General features: G+C 43.1%; 1 protein-coding gene across 7 annotated transcripts in view; it reads right to left on the bottom strand.

The window, feature by feature from the left end:
• The window catches only part of LOC142576105 (uncharacterized), a 383,690-nt gene extending 379,442 nt beyond the window's left edge, over positions 1-4,248 (bottom strand). For all 7 annotated transcript variants that reach the window (XR_012826784.1, XR_012826786.1, XR_012826781.1 and 4 more), the window contains exon 1: positions 4,123-4,248. The gene's annotated coding sequence lies outside the window, so the exon portion shown is untranslated. The remainder of the gene's footprint in view (positions 1-4,122) is intronic.
• Between the last annotated feature and the right edge of the window lie 8,611 nt (positions 4,249-12,859).

The following is a 12,859-nucleotide window of genomic DNA, read 5'->3' as shown; positions in this document are numbered from 1 at the left end:
TTATTTTGTGGCTTTTCCCTTCCGCATCTGGGGAAACGGCAAATCATCGCACGGGGAACTTACGTCAATCTAGTGCCTGTCACGAGCAATAAAAAGCGCTGTCAAACGCTGCCGGATAACTTGGGGCGGTAACACAAATGGCGCAACGACACGCCCGTAGCACAGAAAGTTGTCCGCGAGTATAGTATGCCTATGTTTACACTCTATACGGTCGCGAAAGCTACTATCCTTACTTCGTACAACTGTCCACTAATTTGCTATCTCAATCGATGTTTAGCCTTTTGGGCGAAACTGCGACTTTTTTCAAGCGAACCTCTTTACCTGACGGACTTGTACGAATAAATAAGCCGATGCGTTGTTTCGTAAGGGGATATCTTGTCTCGCTAACGTCCGAAAAGTTAAGAAAAAAAAAATGGGGGCGCTGCGGGGTGCCGTATAGGGAGGGAGGTATCTGGGTTGGCTAGCGTCCGTAAAGTGAACACAAAAAGGCTGCACGAGCGCTGAATAGGGGAGAGCGAGTGATAGTACGGCAGAGAAGGAAGAAAGGACACGTGGTTTCACCGCGCACTCCACCAACGCAGTGGGGGAGTGCAACCACGCTGGTCGCCATTGCTTCCGGTTGCGACTGCCTTCAATACAACGGCGCGGCAGTTGCAGAAAAACACGGGGACGTGCGCCCCGATAGGCGCCGCGCTGTGTAAGAACTGTATTGTGCATTACTGAAGTAGACGATTGCCATAGTGGCAAGTCCAAGAAAAATGGAGAAATGCGAAGACCACGCATTGTGCACACAGCCGAAGAAGAGGCCGAGTGCGAGAATAGGCGTCGAGAACATAGACGCGACTATACCCACGACAACGTGGCAGTGCTAAAGCGGAGAATGCGGCCAGTGAAGATGCACCCGAAGAACGTGAGCGATAGCAGACGCGAGCGTCTAATTGTCGACGTCGAGCGCAAGCTACCGATGAAGCTCACATTAGCAGGCCGCTCGTTATCGTCAGGGTAGGTCGTTCGAGTTTCCGTCCAAGCGGCAGAATCATCAGTTGCCACCTCCTTCTAATTTTACTGGGGCGAATTCAAAATTTGAAACAATGTTTCTGGACACGCAGTTTAGTCATAGTTGCTCGGAAAAACTTTCCTGGCTCATCCGCTAACATATGATTGGTTCAGCCCGAAATATTTTATAGTCGTGAGCAAACTTCCCACAGTGAACTATTTTCGTAACATCAGCGTCCTAATAGCCAATAATGTTGCCGCTTGGCGGCGCTTCATCCCAAGTTTTTCTGCAGAGGCGAGTCAGAGGAGTACGTGGCTAGAACACAAACGCGTCTTTTAAAACCTTATGTCTAGCTTGGTGCCCTTTACAGGCGCTTTCGCGCATTCCAAATTGTTAAATCGTGAGCCTTGGCTTTATTGTCTGTTGAGCAGCACACGTGTGCAGGGTCAAACATCAGGCAGGCAAGTTAGTGATTATCGCCACATTCTGTTGCTTGATGTTTCGCATTACGATATTCTGTTCGTAGCATTCTTTTTTCTCCGTAGGAAAATCGTCGTGTAATAACTTTGAACCGATCAGTGTTTTATATAAAATATAGCGTCATGCTAAAAACGCAGAAGAATAATCTCGTATAATCATGATAGATGCAAGCAAGAAGCCACCTGAACAATAGCTGGAAGGAGCCCAAATAGCAAGGTTTCTCTTGCTCCGTTACAATTATGCAGGCTTTCTCTTGAACGCTAGCGGCACCCTCAAGGATACTGCGGCTGCGAAGAATGACGAAGGTCTCGAGTTCCAGCATTCTCGCCACATTGGCCATACTTGTTCTTTTATGTACGTTCATACAAGACCTTCAAAACTCTGCTATGGCGATGAATTCACTACCATACAAAGAAAATATGGATCCGAAATATCGGGCACGTTATACTACGAGACCTACAACGAGGTCTACAAGGAGATCTTCTACAAGACGTAATATACGCGTTTAGATGAGACCATACACACCGTCTTTCAGTAAGTATTTCTTTTTTTCGTTCCCCATTTGCTCTCCACCTGAGTGCTTTCTTTGTTTTCGAAAGTTTTTAAACAGTCATAAATATTCGCACTGAAGGCTTCATGGCTAAATACAATATCAAGTATGACGCGCAGTACGATTTCCGTAAAAGAAGATCTTGTGAGAAGGTACTACTGAATGCTAAACATGCAAGATAGAGAACTTTGAGCAAAGGCTATACACTATCGGGCTGTTCATAGATTTAAGGAAACATTTTGATTCGGTGAATCATGAAGTGCTTTTAGAGAAGCTACATGATTACGGAATACGCAGTATCGCGCTAAAATTATTACAAAGCTACTTTAGAAATAGATACCAATATGTTTCAGTCAATAAGGTAAAGTCACCGAAATTAACAATTCAGAATGCTGTACCCCAAGCGTCCATAATATGTCCGCTATGGTTTAACCTTTATATTATTGATCTTGGTTTAATTCCATTTCCCCAAAGATTAATAACCGAAGCCGATGATACTAATGTGTTCTTGCGGACAGGTCGATGACAGAGTTGCCAAGTTCATTATTACATGTTTAGATGCAGATAGAGCTGACCTTAGCAAAATTACAGGCTGTTTCTTTAAACTAAGTGACATTATACCTGTTTGGTTAAAAACAGTCATTTATTATTCGTTTTTCTGACTCCACGCTTTCCTACTGTATATTAGTATGGGGCACTACATACACGCAAAATTACAAGAAACTTATATTACAAAAGAGTGCTGAACGTTTTCGAAAATTATCGTGGAAGGCCGCAACACTTGAGCACAGAGCCTTTGTTTATCAGATATGAACTAGTGAAGGCCTCACATATTTATTATTATAAGTTTTCACAATATATAAAAACTAATTAACTTTCTGATGTACACGAGTCAGAATTACAAAATCGGTATGCACTAAATAGGAAAGCAATCCGAGTTGCACGGCCGAGAACCAATTATGGCAGGCAACATGTCACTTATCAAATCTCTGCATTGTTGAATCCTCTAGGAACTGCGGAATGCAATATGCTTGCAAAGAAATCTTTTAACTTCTTGTTAATGCAAAATGAAATCGAATATAACTGACTGTTTTTTACTTACCATTTATTATTCAAAGTGTGCTGTGATTATTAGATTGTTAAATTGCTCTTCCTTGACACCTATATTTTAGATAAGTTATTCACGCTGTTTAAGAACCTGAAATCTGCATAATGTTACTTAGTAATAATTAGTAGTATTAATTAGTGCCACTGGCGACGCCCCGATACGGGTGGAACGCCTTAAAAGGCGTCGTTGAAACCTGTATGTTCCATAGTCGAAGGCAATTCCTGCTTCATTAGAAAACTACGGCACCATGAATATACCGGAGGTATTTTTTAATGGCACAAAATTTAGAAAATTGACCAGTGCAAACCTTCATGATATTACTGTTAACATTCGAGTGTTCAAATGGTAACCTCCGGATACGGAGCAAGGTGAGCAGTTGCGTGCATATTTCACGAAGCTATGTTAATTAACTTTCAAATGATGTATCTTGGGTGGCTAAAGTAAATGAGTAGTTTGGAGCCCGCCTTCGAGATATTATAGCTGAGCGAATATATGTTTGTTAAATATGATCCTGTAAGAACGAAGAACAAATATTCGGCAATTAAGCGCTCTCTGAAAGCGCAACTGACGCCGGAAAATATTGCCGGTAACAACGACCTCACTGCTTCCAGCCTATCGTGATGTTGTCATCAAAAATCGGCTCCATGAACATGTTCCTTGAGGCCAGACGACTCTCGATTATTAGAGAGTTTCCGTTTAGCGTTTGCAACCGAACATAACAGCATTATCTACGTAAATAAATAGCGTAGTCCTCACTGAGCATTCTCGGAACGTTATTGGGTTTTTGAGGTTCACGCGCGCTACGGTAACGTACGTTATTTGGCAAGTTTAACGTCCGTAATGTTTACGGACACTAAGAAATGGTATTTTCGAACATGGTGGCACCCATGGCTCCCGCTTCAACGTGAATTCTCGTGATGGCTACGCTCTCACTCGTGTTTATGGCCAGTGACTATTGTAATGAGCTTTCGCTTTTTCTAAACTCACCTGAAAGGTTGGTTATGAGCGCATAGCACGTCTATTTTCTGAGATCGTTCGGCGATTCTGGCGCCCGTACACTAACGACACGCGTCCAAATGGCAACAGCAGGACGGTTGCAAATGAACCGTCTTGGCTTGGATACGTTTGGCGCGAGGCAACAGACGGCGACCTGTTCTATAACGTTTTTTTTTCGTTTGTGTTTCCATAAGATCAACTAAAACACTTGAAAGGACACGCAACGTAACGTGCCGCAAATATGCTTACGTGAAACGTACGTAAGGCGACAAACGCTATTCTAAAACTGTCTATTGTTCGCATTGTCTTACCGAATGCAAGCCGTTTAAAGTTGAAATGTTAATCTAGCAGTGCATGTGCGCTCCCCAAAGCTTGCTTGGTCGCAGACACAATACACGATTCAATGCTGGTGCAGATATAGCGCGTCATTTCCCTGAATATATTACGCTGCCGTCGACGGAAGCAAGATAACAAAGGTGAATCGCTTGGCAGGTTCTCACGGGGCTGTTTCGGTTAAGGGCAGCAATAGTGACATCGCAGGCGCTTTATTTTTATGTCGGTACTGCTTTAAAGAAAATAATAATATACATGCAGTGTCATTCCTTCTTGTCTCGTAGATTTAAATATCAGTTTAAATGATCTTCAGATCACGTGTTTCCAAAAGTAGAAGTAAGCATTAGAACACTCACGAAAGACTCACACACCCTCGCACGCACACAAACAACAGGCACGCACATACATGCAACTGCACACAAACGCGCGCACATTGGTGCGCACACACGCATGTTGAAACAAAAACACACGCGTTGGCAGACGCACACATCCACACGAGCCCATGCATGCTCCGCAATCACGCAAGCCCATGGACGCACAGATACACTAAGACACACGTGCACACGCACGCACACGCAAATGCAAGCATCTCCATACGTCGCGTCAGAATACCTACTCCCGGAAAACACACATGTATAATATTAGGAAAACCACCTATTACAGAGAAAGAATTCGAACCAACTACGGCAAGGAAAAACTAACACACCTCATTCCTTCATTTTTAAACTCTAACATGACGGCGATGAACATAGTGAATGAAAGCCGATCAGTAGCAACTTGCACAAAAAAAGATGCATGCTTATCTAATGGCGCTTCAAACAGGAGATTTTCTTTCCTTTTTTTCTCTTTATCTTCCGTGTAAGACTTGCTTATATTGTATACTTTCTTCCAGAACAGTATTGTGCCTCAAAATTCAGCCATGAAAATTTTTTGTCGGTAAGCTGTAGATATCAAGTATGTTCTAGTTCACTTATTAAGACCACGGCTCAGTCCTTTTTTTTTCTCCACTGCATTTATGTATCGACATCTTTATTATTATGACGACATCTTTAAATGTAACAAATGGAGTACCCCAAGGATCAGTATTAGGACCTAACCTGTTTTTGTTACAAATTAATGACATTACTCAGATTGACAACACCCTTGATAGAGTAATGTTTGCGGACGATACTAACGTGTTTTTTACTTCACGGACGAAACGTGAACTTCAAGAAAAGACTAATCATTATCTACAATATATATCCAAATGGCTAAATGATAATTGTCTACAATTAAGTGCCTCTAAAACAAAATACATCATTTTTTTACTCGAAATAAATGCGACCAACATGACATGCATATTACGTATGGAACCGAGATTATTCAGCAAACACCTGAGCAAACATTCCTGGGCGTTTAGTTCCAAGAGTCTGGTATGGTCATGTCATGGTCGATCATTTGGTAGTCGATATAGCTCGATCAATAGGTAGATTAGAAAGATTTCTACATTAATACCTCTTCGGCTAAAAAAAAACTTTTTATTAAGCTCTAGTATATTCTAAGATTGCCTACTGTTCGCAAGTATGGGGTAGCACCATTCAGCGCAACTATAATAGATTAGCGGTACTAAAAAAGCACATGCTACGTATTTTTGAAAATTATGCAGGAGATATCCGTGACTTACGTACCAGGGAGTTAGTTGTGAAACACAACATGCTTATGGCCAATCAAGTTTATCTCTATAAATTAGTGCAACATATACACACCACAAACGTATACAAAGACAGTGATATGGTAGTTGAACATAAGTACGGGTTTAGGCAGCATAGGAGGAGGCTTCCGAAAATTAGGACAAATTACGGGAAACAATCGGTAACATATCAAGCTATACAAATTATAAATAAACAGAGAGACATAATAAATTGGACAGACAGCCGTGGTAAACTTAAAAGAATGTACAAAACGTTCCATGTCACAACACCATGTGTATTTTAGACTGTTTTACATTAGTTTCTGCTCTATCCATAACATTTCTGATTTTCTTTTTTTGTCTGTTTTGTATGCACAATGTACTGGTACATAATCGTTCTCTACATATCTGTAACATGATAAAATGTCTACTAGCTATCTAACACGTGATTCCTGTGTGACCTTTTCTATATGTATATCTATATGCGTGATCTGTGCGCATATGTATGCATCTCATACTTCTTATCTGATGTATTAGAAGTCACTTTTCTCCTTCATCGGCTGTACATTGAGTGCAACTGTAATTTTAATTTAATGGGCATCCTATTGTATATGTTATTGTACGCGTAAATGCTGTATGAAGTGAACGGGGGCAGGAGCCCAGTCAGGCTATTTCAGCGTTTAGTCTCCGTCTCCGCAGGAAATGTCCTGAAATAAAGTGATTTTTATTAGTTTTTCATTATGTATTATTATTTAGTATTGTATTTATGTATTGTGTATTACAGGCTAAGTGTACTGCAATATTTTTGTTGTTCTTTACTTTTTTCCTTTTTTACTACATTGATGTCTTACGAAGTGACACGCTGAGTGTTGTGCAATATCGTGGTCTGGGCGGGGGCTGGCGCATTGTCAGGCACTCAGTTGCCTTTTCGCCACCCCTTCCCGTTGTACCACTGCATATGTATGCTTGAATTGACGATGAAATAAACCATTCATTCATTTATTCATTCATCCATTCTCCTCAAAGATCTATGACAGCCAATTTACACATACGGATAATTAACGTTGAAATTAAGCAAATGCGTTGCGCTAAGTTCCTAGGAGTCATTGCAGATACAAATCTAAAATTTGACGCTGACATTGATTCAGTTAAGTAAATTGGCCTTCAGTGTAAGAACTTTTAATAAAACTCGTTCAACTTTTAACATTATCCCACTTATCTCACTTTACCACGCCTTCATCAGCACACACTCTAAATATTGTATTTGAACTTGGGCAAATACTTATTATATTCACAGTCATGTCTCTTGGTTAGTATCCAAAAACGGGTGTTGAAAGTTATGATATCTACATTCCATCTTTCATAAATTAAGCCCGTATTTCTAAAATTGGGTGTCTTCCTGCTGTTTCTACACATGAACCTAGTCTAATGCTCCTGTTGTATAGACTGATCGACCGTCCAGTTTCTATCGATACGTTTCCAATTCACCGATTCACTAATAAAAAACCACCTAGGTTTCCTTTGTGAAATAACTTTCTCCTACCGAAAATTGCTACAAATTACGTTGAAAAAACTACCTGTGTCAGTGTTATTTCTATTTGGAACAATCTAAAACCTGATTTAAAAATGCTGCCGTTGAGGCGTTTTAGACAGTCTTTGAGAGCGCATTTGCTATGGTAACTTTAACTAGTCTATAAATTGGTTTTGCCTTCTCTCTACTGGTGTTCTTGTACGTTTTTTAATCGTTTATTATATTTCTGTGAGCTAATTCTGGTGCTTTCTGACATTATTTATCTGATTCTGATAGGAGGCCGCCACATATTTCTTAATGTTGGGCCCCCTCCTGAAAATCTATCACCTTTATGTATGTATTGTATTTTGCATTCATGGTAATAAACTTGGAACTTGAAACTCGCACACTCAGAATATACACGCACGTACATCCATGCGCAGGCAAATATGCACACATTTGTTCGCACGTGTGCAAGCTGAAACAAGAACACACAAGTCGTTCCTATATAGGTCAGACCAGGCGCGGTGTTAATGAGCGTGTCAGGGAGCATGAAAGAAATGTTGAGCAAATGAAAGAGGGCCCAAATTTACCTAAGCACATAGGGACCTGTCCCTCACGCTCTTGTGAACCACGTTTTTCAGATGTGCGGATTTTTGCCCGAAGTAATGATACTAGAAAGGGAACTGGTTGAAGCCTCTCACATAGGCCAGAAAGGCAGCTTGTGCGTTAGCGAAACTTCGATATCATTATGCAAGGCCGAGATGAGGTTTCTTGAGCGTTGTCTGTCATGAATGTTTGATTAGATGCGTGAATGATAGTTTGCTCTGTGCGCATGTGCTGACTGACGGTATATATGTGCCTGCGTTCTGTGAAAAAAACAGTTGGGAGTGGCGTCCTGTCCCGTTCTCTTCTCTTGTGTGTGTCCGTTTGTTTGGCGTCTTTATATTTTATAAAGAACACACACGTTGGCAGACGTACACATTCACACGCGCCTACGCACGCACACATACAATAATACGCGTGTACACGCGCGTGCACACTGACATGTAGGAATGCACACACTCCGCGAACGTTCACAGACGCATACCCGCCTCTTAGAAACCTGCGCGCGCAGCCGGACTGCATAACACTACCTGTACCATTACCGTGCTAACGCGCAATGTAATAAATCTTGTCATGCTTTAAATTTGGCGCTTTTTCAAGTCTGTGTGCCCTCTGCGGAGAGGGTGCAAAATGATTTAGTCATGTCATGTGACTTCCCCGCCCATCTCTGTCAAAAGCTCTCCTTGAATGCACCACAAATTTTCCGACTGTAAACACAATAAATGCATGTGTTCTTAAAATGAACTACGCTCCAGTTGAAACTTTTTGACGTTCAGCCGATATTCTGAAACATATGTATGTTTTCTTTTTTCCATTCACTTACACTTGTGAATTTCCCTGAAGTTCTCAAGGAGAGCGTCCATAATTCCTGGATATGGGACTTCTCAACAGGACTCCTCAAACTCTCGCTCATGACGATATGTATACGTTTCCGCCGATGACCATGATTGGGACAAAAGTTTGCCTATATGATATTCGCATATAATTCGTCCAGCCACGACACCATTGGCTTTTCCCCCTTTTTTTCTCTTGTGTGGCCGCCACCCAACGTTGCCCTTTGAGACACTACTTTCATCAGCTATGCACGCTTTTACCGAATATGCGTGCGACGCTGTTCGTGCAAAAACGGCTCGTCAAATTGCACGGGACCGTTTCTCTGACTCGCAGCCCACTCAAAAGTCCGATTACGATAGCCACCACAGAACCATTTCATTCAAACCAAGCTCCTTGGTCCTTCCATGGAACCCATGGCACCACGTCGGCCTATCTACGAAGCTTCTTTCCCGCTATTCCGGACACTACAAGGTTTTACACAAGCTCGCCCATGCCACATACGATATCACCCCGCTAGATATTCGCTCGTTATCTTCAATGCCCCGCACCGGGATCGTGCTTGTGTGCTGTCTCAAGCCGTAACTTTCAGCCTACAGCCCTTGCCTTGTCTGAGCGCCGAGACGGTTATCCGACCGCGGGGGGTCTCCATTTTACTGTTGATTCCTGTATTCTGAAGAAGGCACTCAGCAGGACGGCGAAGACAACAATCGGAAAAGCACGTTCGTGGTTCTTCTTTCTCTGCCATCTTGGCTGTGGCTTCTTTTTGTATATTTTATAAATATAATTTGGCCCACTCTTCTTCTAAGTCAAAATATAGTTGCTTATGAATTCGAGCGCCGGATTTCTGTCGCCAATCATTGTTCATTTCTCAAGGCTTTGTTGCAGCTAGCGGCAGACTGCTTCTAGAATGCCGGTCGAATCAGCTGCTACTGACGACATTCTGTGTGCTATCTTGGAACGTTGCCTGATCCCCATTCCAGGTACCATGTAAGCTGCCACGGAAAGGGTCTGGGATACAGAACCATTTGCAAAAACATGTTCTGTATATCAGTACATGCAAGTCATCTACGAGTGTCATCAAGACATCAACGAGTGTCAGTCAAGAGTGTCAGTCAATGTCAAGACATCAACGAGTGTCAGTCCCGCGAACGCGTTCGCCGTTTGTCGCGTAGTGCCGTCAACTTTGGCTTGGTAAAATTGCACGTTAGCTCTACAAAGGCAGTTTCCCCTCTCCTATTTCCTCCACCGAGAGTCAATCACATGTTAGCCTTGTGTGCTTCTCCTCTGCCTCTGACGTAAGGTCAATAAACGCCAGGTCTGACTGACGCTTATTCTTAGAATGGAAGCGACCAGTCAAAAGTACCCTAAGTGAGCGAAATTGTGGGCCTTTTTTGTCCTCGCCTGTACAGCAAAAGCTGGTTTGAAGCGGACCTGCGTATTTATCAGTGCGGCAACATAGGATATGCAGAATTCCTCTAATCTGTATTCATAATCACTCACCCCCTCTTTTATTTCCACTTTTCATTGCATTCATGCAGTGAATCACGCTAAACCACCTTACGCAATACCGACCTAAATGCTTTTCGTTTGAAATAAAATTTCTCTAACGCTATATTGTGACAGTATTTTACTGCACGAACGACGCAGGGCGGCATCTCTTTCCTGAGGAAGTTCGTGTAAGATGTCGCTATTATCGAAGAAGCGCCGCCAAGAAATTATATATGTAGTTCATTTCTGCCATGTTTTTCCAGTCTACTCAGACTGTCTGACTGACGACACTTCCCTCCGGTCGTTAACAAATGTGTTGGCTTGACTAATTTGATGGTGACAGCTAATTACCACCTTCGAAAAGTGCTGCTGGGCATACATTCTTGTCAGGCGTATATATTACGACGCAGCTGAGTCACACACAAACTGACTTTCTGTTGGCTGAATTTTCTGCGGTCTTCCATAACTCCCACAGCTTATACAAATCGTACTTGTTGCTTTATAATAGCATCTTCCTTCTTATCGTATTCATGTTTGTGTGCTAGACAAGAAAGAGCGATGGAGAGAGAAACGAAGAAAGAAGGCAGGGAAGTTAACTAAGGGCCCCACCGGTCGGCTACCATACACTTGGTAAGGGGAAAGGGGAAGAATATATCAGAAGGAAAGAGAAGAAAAATAAATGGTCAGTCATGGTCATAGTCTCAGAGAAGTGTCCGCAATCAGAAGCGTTCGTACAATCCAGTAGCCTTTAAAATTGCAGACGGCCTTTGTTGCATTTTGTATGCACGAGTGCGTAGGCCAAGGCGCCAGGATCTTTTCTTCCGAGAGCGCTCTATTATCTAACAGGCTTAGTTGAGCAAATGTCACATAATGTGGGCGAAGGCATGTCGCTGTCAGGGTCGTCGCTTTGTCTTTTCTGAGGCGCACTTGTTGGTGTATCATGTAGGAAACCTAGATGCAAATATCATTAGTGTAGTGCGAGACCTTAGCCGTCTGTACCACTGAGGTTTGCCCCTCTAGAACGAGATTTAAGAGTCTTGCTCAACTGTCCACATTGTTATACATCACGTAGGCAGATATATTTCTTTGTTAGGCCAGCATATGCAAGTACCAATACCGATCTCGTGAAAAAATATCGTGGAGCCGCAGCACTCATGTGGGGACGGATTACCAGTGACGCTGTTACGCTGCATACATGAGCTCAGACATGTTCTGAAAAGGCTATGAAATCAAAATTGTTCTTTCGTACGCACAACACTACGCCGACAAAAGGAAGCTCCGCCGCTGTCACCGAACCTCACAAGCATATGCAGCAACCGCGGCTGTAGCCGCGCCGGCACCTTCGACGCGCGTGGCGTTATAACCACAGGAACGCACGCCACGAGCACAGGGGCCATCGCCACACTCCTTCCCCCTCTCCCCTACGCGTGTACTTCCCTCCTGGGAACGCATGCGATGGATGCACACGAGGACGCAGGTAAACAGCGTCACTGTAACATCTCCTACTCCACCTAAAGACGTGGCCTGCAAGTTCTGCAGCCTCAAGAGCTTGGAGAATGACAACATGGGTTATATCGCCGTAGACACCTTGTACGTCGAGGAAGAAAACCACCGAGAGACACTTCACAGCTTTTTGTTGCTGTACGGAGGTCAAAGATCCGTAACACTGTCAGTTGAAGACCATCCACATCTAAATCTACTAATAACATCACGGCAGACGCTTTGGTCTTCGAGTGATCATTCCATACGTGTAAACAACATCCTCTAAATTACCATACCGATGCAATCGCAAGTGCAATTGGCCGGCACTATGTAAGGTCCAGCGAAGACTTCCCAGGCTGCACTAGGGACAACAGTCGGCTAAACTTCCAATCTTTGGTGACTATGCCGTCATGCCAAGGTTAATTGAAGATATCCAGAAGACAGCATTGCATTGTTGAACCTAGGTTCCTTAAGCCATAGTAGCTGACCTCAGCAGTACCCGATGATGAAGACCGCCTGCACGTAGCCAAAGCCGCTTGCTGTTCTTCCATAGAAAAATTCACTTTCATACTTTGATCCCGCGCACCAGGAGCGTCATGTTGCGAGACGTCAGCCAGTAGAACGAAGTCGCAAGTAACCTTCGCACAAAAATCCCGAGCGACCACAATCCCTAGACGAATGTGATGTTGAGTCAGCGTGGTGAAGATATGATGTAGTTGTGGAAGTGAGCAAAGACCCTGAAGATTTCTTCACACGGTGGATAATGGTTTGCGAGGTTACAGCGTTTCGCTAACGCTCTTCTGTCG

The sequence above is a fragment of the Dermacentor variabilis genome, chromosome 3, assembly GCF_050947875.1.
Source record: "Dermacentor variabilis isolate Ectoservices chromosome 3, ASM5094787v1, whole genome shotgun sequence".
Lineage (NCBI taxonomy): Eukaryota > Metazoa > Arthropoda > Arachnida > Ixodida > Ixodidae > Dermacentor > Dermacentor variabilis.
The sequence above is the reverse complement of the archived record's forward strand: the minus strand, read 5'-3'. Positions and strand labels throughout refer to the sequence as shown.